At 47.6% G+C, this 12,551-nt stretch overlaps 4 non-coding genes across 4 annotated transcripts; all 4 read right to left on the reverse strand.

The window, feature by feature from the left end:
* Positions 1-1,505: 1,505 nt before the first annotated feature.
* Positions 1,506-1,696, reverse strand: LOC136590960 (U2 spliceosomal RNA). The gene has a single exon (XR_010787825.1). It is a non-coding gene; the product is annotated as a U2 spliceosomal RNA (small nuclear RNA).
* Positions 1,697-4,342: 2,646 nt separating this feature from the next.
* On the reverse strand, positions 4,343-4,533 carry LOC136590962 (U2 spliceosomal RNA). The gene has a single exon (XR_010787827.1). It is a non-coding gene; the product is annotated as a U2 spliceosomal RNA (small nuclear RNA).
* A 2,651-nt stretch (positions 4,534-7,184) lies between these two features.
* Positions 7,185-7,375, reverse strand: LOC136590963 (U2 spliceosomal RNA). The gene has a single exon (XR_010787828.1). It is a non-coding gene; the product is annotated as a U2 spliceosomal RNA (small nuclear RNA).
* A 2,660-nt stretch (positions 7,376-10,035) lies between these two features.
* LOC136590964 (U2 spliceosomal RNA) lies at positions 10,036-10,226 on the reverse strand. The gene has a single exon (XR_010787829.1). It is a non-coding gene; the product is annotated as a U2 spliceosomal RNA (small nuclear RNA).
* Between the last annotated feature and the right edge of the window lie 2,325 nt (positions 10,227-12,551).

A 12,551-nucleotide genomic window follows, 5' to 3' on the forward strand; every position in this document is an offset into this window, starting at 1 on the left:
CTATATCATGTTTGTCTGTGATATTTTATAAGGTCTACAAACAGGGGAATGAGGGGAGGGTAAGGGGGGGGGGGGAGTGGTAAGGGAGGGTAGGTATCTATGACACGGGAGAAAGAGAAAATAAAACAAAAAGGGGGGGGGGGGGGGCGGGCTCCGGAATTGTTGTTTCTCTTTACAATTGTGGTTTAAACGTGTTACTCACATGTCCCTGTCTGTAACCACTTGGTAAATAGGGGTGAGCTCCGGGCATCTATCCATATCGCCCAGGTGTGATACAATTTATCATAGCCTGACGGCTCATCTAGAAGCCTCGTTCTCTCCATACGCTCTATTTCGTGGATCATTGTTATTTTTAGTGGAGTGCATTTTTTATGCAGCACACAAGGGGGAGACAGCGGCCTACCAAAATCTAGTTGGCTGCTGCTGTGGCTTTCTTTTTTTTAAAAAAAGGTAGGTTCCGTTCTTCCATGGTGAGGAATAGGCAGGGAGGTTCCGTTTTTGCCAGCTGGGGAATGCTTATAGGCAAGGCCTTATCCCTGGTGGTGCATGTAACGTTAGACCACGTTTCAGCATTCAGTCAGTCAGTGGCTGACAAACGAGCTCCATGCAAGTTTACATTAAACAGACACATTTCTTTCTTTACTGTATTGACTGCGGTCTGTAATCGAGCGGTTGAACTGTTTCTGTGTCCATGCATTGAATAAAGCAATACATCCTTGTAAAGTAGACGTCCGTTCGTTGGAGTTCTTTGCTCCCCGAGTGTTGCTCCATCTCTAAACGTTGGCCTGGATCTTCATGGACGAATACTGCCCATCCCACGTGGAGCGTGTATCTCAGCCCGCGTGGAGTGCTGCAGTCCAATGAGGTATTCCGTGCTACATAGCAAGCCTTGGGCCTGTGTGATTGGGGGTCCGCTGCTGTCTGTCCACTCTGAAGCGCGCATCCGGGGCCGGCCGCTTTTCGACTACCAGCGACTGCAGGTCACACACACAGGCTGGTTGGAATGGCCTAGCATTATCCTGATCTGGAGGTGTAACTTGAAGCTGCGGGGCCCGAGTACAAAGTCTGGAACTGGGCCCCCAAACTATAAAGCTTCATTGATAGCATTGGTTTACAATGTGGGGAAGAGAGACTTTATGGGCCCCCTGGGGCTCCGGGCCCCCTGCACATACACCCATGACCCGAATACGTGAAGCATACAGACGCAGGCTGCCAGGATACGCTGTGCCTGCCCGATGTTTCCAACTTGGCTATTAGCGCAGCGGTAGGTACGAACTATAGAGTGCGGCTGCCATATGAACTGGTGTGTGTGTTGTTTTGCTTCCAGTTGTACCTGTGCTGTGCACACTCTGGCAGACGCAGCTGCTCAGTGGATACAATGTTGCGAGCAGACGGGCTGAGTGTCAATCAAAGTGCTTGGGTGGTGGTAGCAGCAGCCGCCACAGCTGCGCTGCACCTCTTGCTCGTCAGTTTTGTTTTTCTGCTTTTGGAAACTGCTGTAGGAAAGGGGGTGCACCGGTCCTGGAGGTACTGCAATACCAGGTCAATGCGTGGAGTGGACAGAGCAAGCTCTTTTTCCAGCTCCCTGTTCTAAAAATCCATTTAATATATGGTCCCCAGATAGGGGACGTATCAGATATTAAACTGATAAGAACAGATACTACACTTGATCTTAGCCAAAAGGCCGAGAAGCGATAACCCGAAATGGGTTTCACCTGTAGCCCGGTCCGCCCAACTCCACTTCCAAGGCTTGAGGCAACACGCTCAGCCAGCACTCTGGGCGCACCCACAATGCACCCAGGCAGCTGGGAGAGCTATGAAAACTTTCCATAGCCCCGCCCCACGCCTTCTCAACCGCGCCCAGCCTCACACCCTCAGTCCTTCCTCTTGCACCGTGCTCACGCATCCTAGGCTTGCAGAGCCTGCTGCTGCAGGACTCGTCAGCTCCCTACAAACGAGGGTTAAGCCGGCGATGACACTAGAAGCAAGCACTAGTTTGTCTCTGAAGGTGCGTCGGCCGGTCGGTTGGAGGGATCTCTTCGGCCAGCCGCATTTCGAGTAGGGACGGATGGAAACTTTTTACCTAAAATAAGGGAAATTGGCTTCGGCCCCATAGGGCTTTATTGCCTTCCCCTGGGCCAGCATTAGTAGACCCTAGTAAGGAGAATATTAGAGCGGCATGGTCATCCGAAGAACTTAAAAACATACAGCAGGCCTTTTTTGCCCGCCCGCCATACATACATACATACCTACAGATTTTATATTTTTTTTACATATATACATTATATATATATATATATACATACATACATACATACATACATACACACACACACACACACACATACACACATATACACACACACATACAATCTTAAATCTATCTTTAATCTATATCTACAAAATCTGTAAATTAGAAATAATCCATATCTATATTCTACATAATTAATAAAGATAGATAGATAGATAGATAGATAGATAGATAGATAGATAGATAGATAGATAGACTCACATACATGCATACATACATACATACTGTATGCAATTGAGCCAGGTGTTTGGAAGGCTGACGATGTCACTCCTTTGTGATGTCATCAATTTAGAAGCATTAATACCGGGCTTGGCAGCCATTTCAGTCAGTCTCTGCTGCAGCTGGGAGACGGGAGATGGTCTTTATTTCCACCAAGAAGCTGCAGAACTACCGGTAACTGCATCATTTTTATTTTATTCAATATAGGTTTTATTGGTTTCATGGAGGGGGGGAAACTTTTGCCTTATCTCAAAGCAATGTAAAAATAACTTTGACAATGAAACTTAATAAATCAATTTCGAGTTGAACTATATCATGTTTGTCTGTGATATTTTATAAGGTCTACAAACAGGGGAATGAGGGGAGGGTAAGGGGGGGGGGGAGTGGTAAGGGAGGGTAGGTATCTATGACACGGGAGAAAGAGAAAATAAAACAAAAAGGGGGGGGGGGGGGGCGGGCTCCGGAATTGTTGTTTCTCTTTACAATTGTGGTTTAAACGTGTTACTCACATGTCCCTGTCTGTAACCACTTGGTAAATAGGGGTGAGCTCCGGGCATCTATCCATATCGCCCAGGTGTGATACAATTTATCATAGCCTGACGGCTCATCTAGAAGCCTCGTTCTCTCCATACGCTCTATTTCGTGGATCATTGTTATTTTTAGTGGAGTGCATTTTTTATGCAGCACACAAGGGGGAGACAGCGGCCTACCAAAATCTAGTTGGCTGCTGCTGTGGCTTTCTTTTTTTTAAAAAAAGGTAGGTTCCGTTCTTCCATGGTGAGGAATAGGCAGGGAGGTTCCGTTTTTGCCAGCTGGGGAATGCTTATAGGCAAGGCCTTATCCCTGGTGGTGCATGTAACGTTAGACCACGTTTCAGCATTCAGTCAGTCAGTGGCTGACAAACGAGCTCCATGCAAGTTTACATTAAACAGACACATTTCTTTCTTTACTGTATTGACTGCGGTCTGTAATCGAGCGGTTGAACTGTTTCTGTGTCCATGCATTGAATAAAGCAATACATCCTTGTAAAGTAGACGTCCGTTCGTTGGAGTTCTTTGCTCCCCGAGTGTTGCTCCATCTCTAAACGTTGGCCTGGATCTTCATGGACGAATACTGCCCATCCCACGTGGAGCGTGTATCTCAGCCCGCGTGGAGTGCTGCAGTCCAATGAGGTATTCCGTGCTACATAGCAAGCCTTGGGCCTGTGTGATTGGGGGTCCGCTGCTGTCTGTCCACTCTGAAGCGCGCATCCGGGGCCGGCCGCTTTTCGACTACCAGCGACTGCAGGTCACACACACAGGCTGGTTGGAATGGCCTAGCATTATCCTGATCTGGAGGTGTAACTTGAAGCTGCGGGGCCCGAGTACAAAGTCTGGAACTGGGCCCCCAAACTATAAAGCTTCATTGATAGCATTGGTTTACAATGTGGGGAAGAGAGACTTTATGGGCCCCCTGGGGCTCCGGGCCCCCTGCACATACACCCATGACCCGAATACGTGAAGCATACAGACGCAGGCTGCCAGGATACGCTGTGCCTGCCCGATGTTTCCAACTTGGCTATTAGCGCAGCGGTAGGTACGAACTATAGAGTGCGGCTGCCATATGAACTGGTGTGTGTGTTGTTTTGCTTCCAGTTGTACCTGTGCTGTGCACACTCTGGCAGACGCAGCTGCTCAGTGGATACAATGTTGCGAGCAGACGGGCTGAGTGTCAATCAAAGTGCTTGGGTGGTGGTAGCAGCAGCCGCCACAGCTGCGCTGCACCTCTTGCTCGTCAGTTTTGTTTTTCTGCTTTTGGAAACTGCTGTAGGAAAGGGGGTGCACCGGTCCTGGAGGTACTGCAATACCAGGTCAATGCGTGGAGTGGACAGAGCAAGCTCTTTTTCCAGCTCCCTGTTCTAAAAATCCATTTAATATATGGTCCCCAGATAGGGGACGTATCAGATATTAAACTGATAAGAACAGATACTACACTTGATCTTAGCCAAAAGGCCGAGAAGCGATAACCCGAAATGGGTTTCACCTGTAGCCCGGTCCGCCCAACTCCACTTCCAAGGCTTGAGGCAACACGCTCAGCCAGCACTCTGGGCGCACCCACAATGCACCCAGGCAGCTGGGAGAGCTATGAAAACTTTCCATAGCCCCGCCCCACGCCTTCTCAACCGCGCCCAGCCTCACACCCTCAGTCCTTCCTCTTGCACCGTGCTCACGCATCCTAGGCTTGCAGAGCCTGCTGCTGCAGGACTCGTCAGCTCCCTACAAACGAGGGTTAAGCCGGCGATGACACTAGAAGCAAGCACTAGTTTGTCTCTGAAGGTGCGTCGGCCGGTCGGTTGGAGGGATCTCTTCGGCCAGCCGCATTTCGAGTAGGGACGGATGGAAACTTTTTACCTAAAATAAGGGAAATTGGCTTCGGCCCCATAGGGCTTTATTGCCTTCCCCTGGGCCAGCATTAGTAGACCCTAGTAAGGAGAATATTAGAGCGGCATGGTCATCCGAAGAACTTAAAAACATACAGCAGGCCTTTTTTGCCCGCCCGCCATACATACATACATACCTACAGATTTTATATTTTTTTTACATATATACATTATATATATACATACATACATACATACATACACACACACACACACACACACACACACACACACACACACACATACACACATATACACACACACATACAATCTTAAATCTATCTTTAATCTATATCTACAAAATCTGTAAATTAGAAATAATCCATATCTATATTCTACATAATTAATAAAGATAGATAGATAGATAGATAGATAGATAGATAGATAGATAGATAGATAGACTCACATACATGCATACATACATACATACTGTATGCAATTGAGCCAGGTGTTTGGAAGGCTGACGATGTCACTCCTTTGTGATGTCATCAATTTAGAAGCATTAATACCGGGCTTGGCAGCCATTTCAGTCAGTCTCTGCTGCAGCTGGGAGACGGGAGATGGTCTTTATTTCCACCAAGAAGCTGCAGAACTACCGGTAACTGCATCATTTTTATTTTATTCAATATAGGTTTTATTGGTTTCATGGAGGGGGGGAAACTTTTGCCTTATCTCAAAGCAATGTAAAAATAACTTTGACAATGAAACTTAATAAATCAATTTCGAGTTGAACTATATCATGTTTGTCTGTGATATTTTATAAGGTCTACAAACAGGGGAATGAGGGGAGGGTAAGGGGGGGGGGGAGTGGTAAGGGAGGGTAGGTATCTATGACACGGGAGAAAGAGAAAATAAAACAAAAAGGGGGGGGGGGGGGCGGGCTCCGGAATTGTTGTTTCTCTTTACAATTGTGGTTTAAACGTGTTACTCACATGTCCCTGTCTGTAACCACTTGGTAAATAGGGGTGAGCTCCGGGCATCTATCCATATCGCCCAGGTGTGATACAATTTATCATAGCCTGACGGCTCATCTAGAAGCCTCGTTCTCTCCATACGCTCTATTTCGTGGATCATTGTTATTTTTAGTGGAGTGCATTTTTTATGCAGCACACAAGGGGGAGACAGCGGCCTACCAAAATCTAGTTGGCTGCTGCTGTGGCTTTCTTTTTTTTAAAAAAAGGTAGGTTCCGTTCTTCCATGGTGAGGAATAGGCAGGGAGGTTCCGTTTTTGCCAGCTGGGGAATGCTTATAGGCAAGGCCTTATCCCTGGTGGTGCATGTAACGTTAGACCACGTTTCAGCATTCAGTCAGTCAGTGGCTGACAAACGAGCTCCATGCAAGTTTACATTAAACAGACACATTTCTTTCTTTACTGTATTGACTGCGGTCTGTAATCGAGCGGTTGAACTGTTTCTGTGTCCATGCATTGAATAAAGCAATACATCCTTGTAAAGTAGACGTCCGTTCGTTGGAGTTCTTTGCTCCCCGAGTGTTGCTCCATCTCTAAACGTTGGCCTGGATCTTCATGGACGAATACTGCCCATCCCACGTGGAGCGTGTATCTCAGCCCGCGTGGAGTGCTGCAGTCCAATGAGGTATTCCGTGCTACATAGCAAGCCTTGGGCCTGTGTGATTGGGGGTCCGCTGCTGTCTGTCCACTCTGAAGCGCGCATCCGGGGCCGGCCGCTTTTCGACTACCAGCGACTGCAGGTCACACACACAGGCTGGTTGGAATGGCCTAGCATTATCCTGATCTGGAGGTGTAACTTGAAGCTGCGGGGCCCGAGTACAAAGTCTGGAACTGGGCCCCCAAACTATAAAGCTTCATTGATAGCATTGGTTTACAATGTGGGGAAGAGAGACTTTATGGGCCCCCTGGGGCTCCGGGCCCCCTGCACATACACCCATGACCCGAATACGTGAAGCATACAGACGCAGGCTGCCAGGATACGCTGTGCCTGCCCGATGTTTCCAACTTGGCTATTAGCGCAGCGGTAGGTACGAACTATAGAGTGCGGCTGCCATATGAACTGGTGTGTGTGTTGTTTTGCTTCCAGTTGTACCTGTGCTGTGCACACTCTGGCAGACGCAGCTGCTCAGTGGATACAATGTTGCGAGCAGACGGGCTGAGTGTCAATCAAAGTGCTTGGGTGGTGGTAGCAGCAGCCGCCACAGCTGCGCTGCACCTCTTGCTCGTCAGTTTTGTTTTTCTGCTTTTGGAAACTGCTGTAGGAAAGGGGGTGCACCGGTCCTGGAGGTACTGCAATACCAGGTCAATGCGTGGAGTGGACAGAGCAAGCTCTTTTTCCAGCTCCCTGTTCTAAAAATCCATTTAATATATGGTCCCCAGATAGGGGACGTATCAGATATTAAACTGATAAGAACAGATACTACACTTGATCTTAGCCAAAAGGCCGAGAAGCGATAACCCGAAATGGGTTTCACCTGTAGCCCGGTCCGCCCAACTCCACTTCCAAGGCTTGAGGCAACACGCTCAGCCAGCACTCTGGGCGCACCCACAATGCACCCAGGCAGCTGGGAGAGCTATGAAAACTTTCCATAGCCCCGCCCCACGCCTTCTCAACCGCGCCCAGCCTCACACCCTCAGTCCTTCCTCTTGCACCGTGCTCACGCATCCTAGGCTTGCAGAGCCTGCTGCTGCAGGACTCGTCAGCTCCCTACAAACGAGGGTTAAGCCGGCGATGACACTAGAAGCAAGCACTAGTTTGTCTCTGAAGGTGCGTCGGCCGGTCGGTTGGAGGGATCTCTTCGGCCAGCCGCATTTCGAGTAGGGACGGATGGAAACTTTTTACCTAAAATAAGGGAAATTGGCTTCGGCCCCATAGGGCTTTATTGCCTTCCCCTGGGCCAGCATTAGTAGACCCTAGTAAGGAGAATATTAGAGCGGCATGGTCATCCGAAGAACTTAAAAACATACAGCAGGCCTTTTTTGCCCGCCCGCCATACATACATACATACCTACAGATTTTATATTTTTTTTACATATATACATTATATATATATATATACATACATACATACATACATACACACACACACACACACACACACACACACACATACACACATATACACACACACATACAATCTTAAATCTATCTTTAATCTATATCTACAAAATCTGTAAATTAGAAATAATCCATATCTATATTCTACATAATTAATAAAGATAGATAGATAGATAGATAGATAGATAGATAGATAGATAGATAGATAGATAGATAGATAGACTCACATACATGCATACATACATACATACTGTATGCAATTGAGCCAGGTGTTTGGAAGGCTGACGATGTCACTCCTTTGTGATGTCATCAATTTAGAAGCATTAATACCGGGCTTGGCAGCCATTTCAGTCAGTCTCTGCTGCAGCTGGGAGACGGGAGATGGTCTTTATTTCCACCAAGAAGCTGCAGAACTACCGGTAACTGCATCATTTTTATTTTATTCAATATAGGTTTTATTGGTTTCATGGAGGGGGGGAAACTTTTGCCTTATCTCAAAGCAATGTAAAAATAACTTTGACAATGAAACTTAATAAATCAATTTCGAGTTGAACTATATCATGTTTGTCTGTGATATTTTATAAGGTCTACAAACAGGGGAATGAGGGGAGGGTAAGGGGGGGGGGGAGTGGTAAGGGAGGGTAGGTATCTATGACACGGGAGAAAGAGAAAATAAAACAAAAAGGGGGGGGGGGGGGGCGGGCTCCGGAATTGTTGTTTCTCTTTACAATTGTGGTTTAAACGTGTTACTCACATGTCCCTGTCTGTAACCACTTGGTAAATAGGGGTGAGCTCCGGGCATCTATCCATATCGCCCAGGTGTGATACAATTTATCATAGCCTGACGGCTCATCTAGAAGCCTCGTTCTCTCCATACGCTCTATTTCGTGGATCATTGTTATTTTTAGTGGAGTGCATTTTTTATGCAGCACACAAGGGGGAGACAGCGGCCTACCAAAATCTAGTTGGCTGCTGCTGTGGCTTTCTTTTTTTTAAAAAAAGGTAGGTTCCGTTCTTCCATGGTGAGGAATAGGCAGGGAGGTTCCGTTTTTGCCAGCTGGGGAATGCTTATAGGCAAGGCCTTATCCCTGGTGGTGCATGTAACGTTAGACCACGTTTCAGCATTCAGTCAGTCAGTGGCTGACAAACGAGCTCCATGCAAGTTTACATTAAACAGACACATTTCTTTCTTTACTGTATTGACTGCGGTCTGTAATCGAGCGGTTGAACTGTTTCTGTGTCCATGCATTGAATAAAGCAATACATCCTTGTAAAGTAGACGTCCGTTCGTTGGAGTTCTTTGCTCCCCGAGTGTTGCTCCATCTCTAAACGTTGGCCTGGATCTTCATGGACGAATACTGCCCATCCCACGTGGAGCGTGTATCTCAGCCCGCGTGGAGTGCTGCAGTCCAATGAGGTATTCCGTGCTACATAGCAAGCCTTGGGCCTGTGTGATTGGGGGTCCGCTGCTGTCTGTCCACTCTGAAGCGCGCATCCGGGGCCGGCCGCTTTTCGACTACCAGCGACTGCAGGTCACACACACAGGCTGGTTGGAATGGCCTAGCATTATCCTGATCTGGAGGTGTAACTTGAAGCTGCGGGGCCCGAGTACAAAGTCTGGAACTGGGCCCCCAAACTATAAAGCTTCATTGATAGCATTGGTTTACAATGTGGGGAAGAGAGACTTTATGGGCCCCCTGGGGCTCCGGGCCCCCTGCACATACACCCATGACCCGAATACGTGAAGCATACAGACGCAGGCTGCCAGGATACGCTGTGCCTGCCCGATGTTTCCAACTTGGCTATTAGCGCAGCGGTAGGTACGAACTATAGAGTGCGGCTGCCATATGAACTGGTGTGTGTGTTGTTTTGCTTCCAGTTGTACCTGTGCTGTGCACACTCTGGCAGACGCAGCTGCTCAGTGGATACAATGTTGCGAGCAGACGGGCTGAGTGTCAATCAAAGTGCTTGGGTGGTGGTAGCAGCAGCCGCCACAGCTGCGCTGCACCTCTTGCTCGTCAGTTTTGTTTTTCTGCTTTTGGAAACTGCTGTAGGAAAGGGGGTGCACCGGTCCTGGAGGTACTGCAATACCAGGTCAATGCGTGGAGTGGACAGAGCAAGCTCTTTTTCCAGCTCCCTGTTCTAAAAATCCATTTAATATATGGTCCCCAGATAGGGGACGTATCAGATATTAAACTGATAAGAACAGATACTACACTTGATCTTAGCCAAAAGGCCGAGAAGCGATAACCCGAAATGGGTTTCACCTGTAGCCCGGTCCGCCCAACTCCACTTCCAAGGCTTGAGGCAACACGCTCAGCCAGCACTCTGGGCGCACCCACAATGCACCCAGGCAGCTGGGAGAGCTATGAAAACTTTCCATAGCCCCGCCCCACGCCTTCTCAACCGCGCCCAGCCTCACACCCTCAGTCCTTCCTCTTGCACCGTGCTCACGCATCCTAGGCTTGCAGAGCCTGCTGCTGCAGGACTCGTCAGCTCCCTACAAACGAGGGTTAAGCCGGCGATGACACTAGAAGCAAGCACTAGTTTGTCTCTGAAGGTGCGTCGGCCGGTCGGTTGGAGGGATCTCTTCGGCCAGCCGCATTTCGAGTAGGGACGGATGGAAACTTTTTACCTAAAATAAGGGAAATTGGCTTCGGCCCCATAGGGCTTTATTGCCTTCCCCTGGGCCAGCATTAGTAGACCCTAGTAAGGAGAATATTAGAGCGGCATGGTCATCCGAAGAACTTAAAAACATACAGCAGGCCTTTTTTGCCCGCCCGCCATACATACATACATACCTACAGATTTTATATTTTTTTTACATATATACATTATATATATATATATATATACATACATACATACATACATACATACATACATACACACACACACACACACACATACACACATATACACACACACATACAATCTTAAATCTATCTTTAATCTATATCTACAAAATCTGTAAATTAGAAATAATCCATATCTATATTCTACATAATTAATAAAGATAGATAGATAGATAGATAGATAGATAGATAGATAGACTCACATACATGCATACATACATACATACTGTATGCAATTGAGCCAGGTGTTTGGAAGGCTGACGATGTCACTCCTTTGTGATGTCATCAATTTAGAAGCATTAATACCGGGCTTGGCAGCCATTTCAGTCAGTCTCTGCTGCAGCTGGGAGACGGGAGATGGTCTTTATTTCCACCAAGAAGCTGCAGAACTACCGGTAACTGCATCATTTTTATTTTATTCAATATAGGTTTTATTGGTTTCATGGAGGGGGGGAAACTTTTGCCTTATCTCAAAGCAATGTAAAAATAACTTTGACAATGAAACTTAATAAATCAATTTCGAGTTGAACTATATCATGTTTGTCTGTGATATTTTATAAGGTCTACAAACAGGGGAATGAGGGGAGGGTAAGGGGGGGGGGGAGTGGTAAGGGAGGGTAGGTATCTATGACACGGGAGAAAGAGAAAATAAAACAAAAAGGGGGGGGGGGGGGCGGGCTCCGGAATTGTTGTTTCTCTTTACAATTGTGGTTTAAACGTGTTACTCACATGTCCCTGTCTGTAACCACTTGGTAAATAGGGGTGAGCTCCGGGCATCTATCCATATCGCCCAGGTGTGATACAATTTATCATAGCCTGACGGCTCATCTAGAAGCCTCGTTCTCTCCATACGCTCTATTTCGTGGATCATTGTTATTTTTAGTGGAGTGCATTTTTTATGCAGCACACAAGGGGGAGACAGCGGCCTACCAAAATCTAGTTGGCTGCTGCTGTGGCTTTCTTTTTTTTAAAAAAAGGTAGGTTCCGTTCTTCCATGGTGAGGAATAGGCAGGGAGGTTCCGTTTTTGCCAGCTGGGGAATGCTTATAGGCAAGGCCTTATCCCTGGTGGTGCATGTAACGTTAGACCACGTTTCAGCATTCAGTCAGTCAGTGGCTGACAAACGAGCTCCATGCAAGTTTACATTAAACAGACACATTTCTTTCTTTACTGTATTGACTGCGGTCTGTAATCGAGCGGTTGAACTGTTTCTGTGTCCATGCATTGAATAAAGCAATACATCCTTGTAAAGTAGACGTCCGTTCGTTGGAGTTCTTTGCTCCCCGAGTGTTGCTCCATCTCTAAACGTTGGCCTGGATCTTCATGGACGAATACTGCCCATCCCACGTGGAGCGTGTATCTCAGCCCGCGTGGAGTGCTGCAGTCCAATGAGGTATTCCGTGCTACATAGCAAGCCTTGGGCCTGTGTGATTGGGGGTCCGCTGCTGTCTGTCCACTCTGAAGCGCGCATCCGGGGCCGGCCGCTTTTCGACTACCAGCGACTGCAGGTCACACACACAGGCTGGTTGGAATGGCCTAGCATTATCCTGATCTGGAGGTGTAACTTGAAGCTGCGGGGCCCGAGTACAAAGTCTGGAACTGGGCCCCCAAACTATAAAGCTTCATTGATAGCATTGGTTTACAATGTGGGGAAGAGAGACTTTATGGGCCCCCTGGGGCTCCGGGCCCCCTGCACATACACCCATGACCCGAATACGT

Source organism: Eleutherodactylus coqui, unplaced genomic scaffold (genome assembly GCF_035609145.1).
Source record: "Eleutherodactylus coqui strain aEleCoq1 unplaced genomic scaffold, aEleCoq1.hap1 HAP1_SCAFFOLD_299, whole genome shotgun sequence".
Lineage (NCBI taxonomy): Eukaryota > Metazoa > Chordata > Amphibia > Anura > Eleutherodactylidae > Eleutherodactylus > Eleutherodactylus coqui.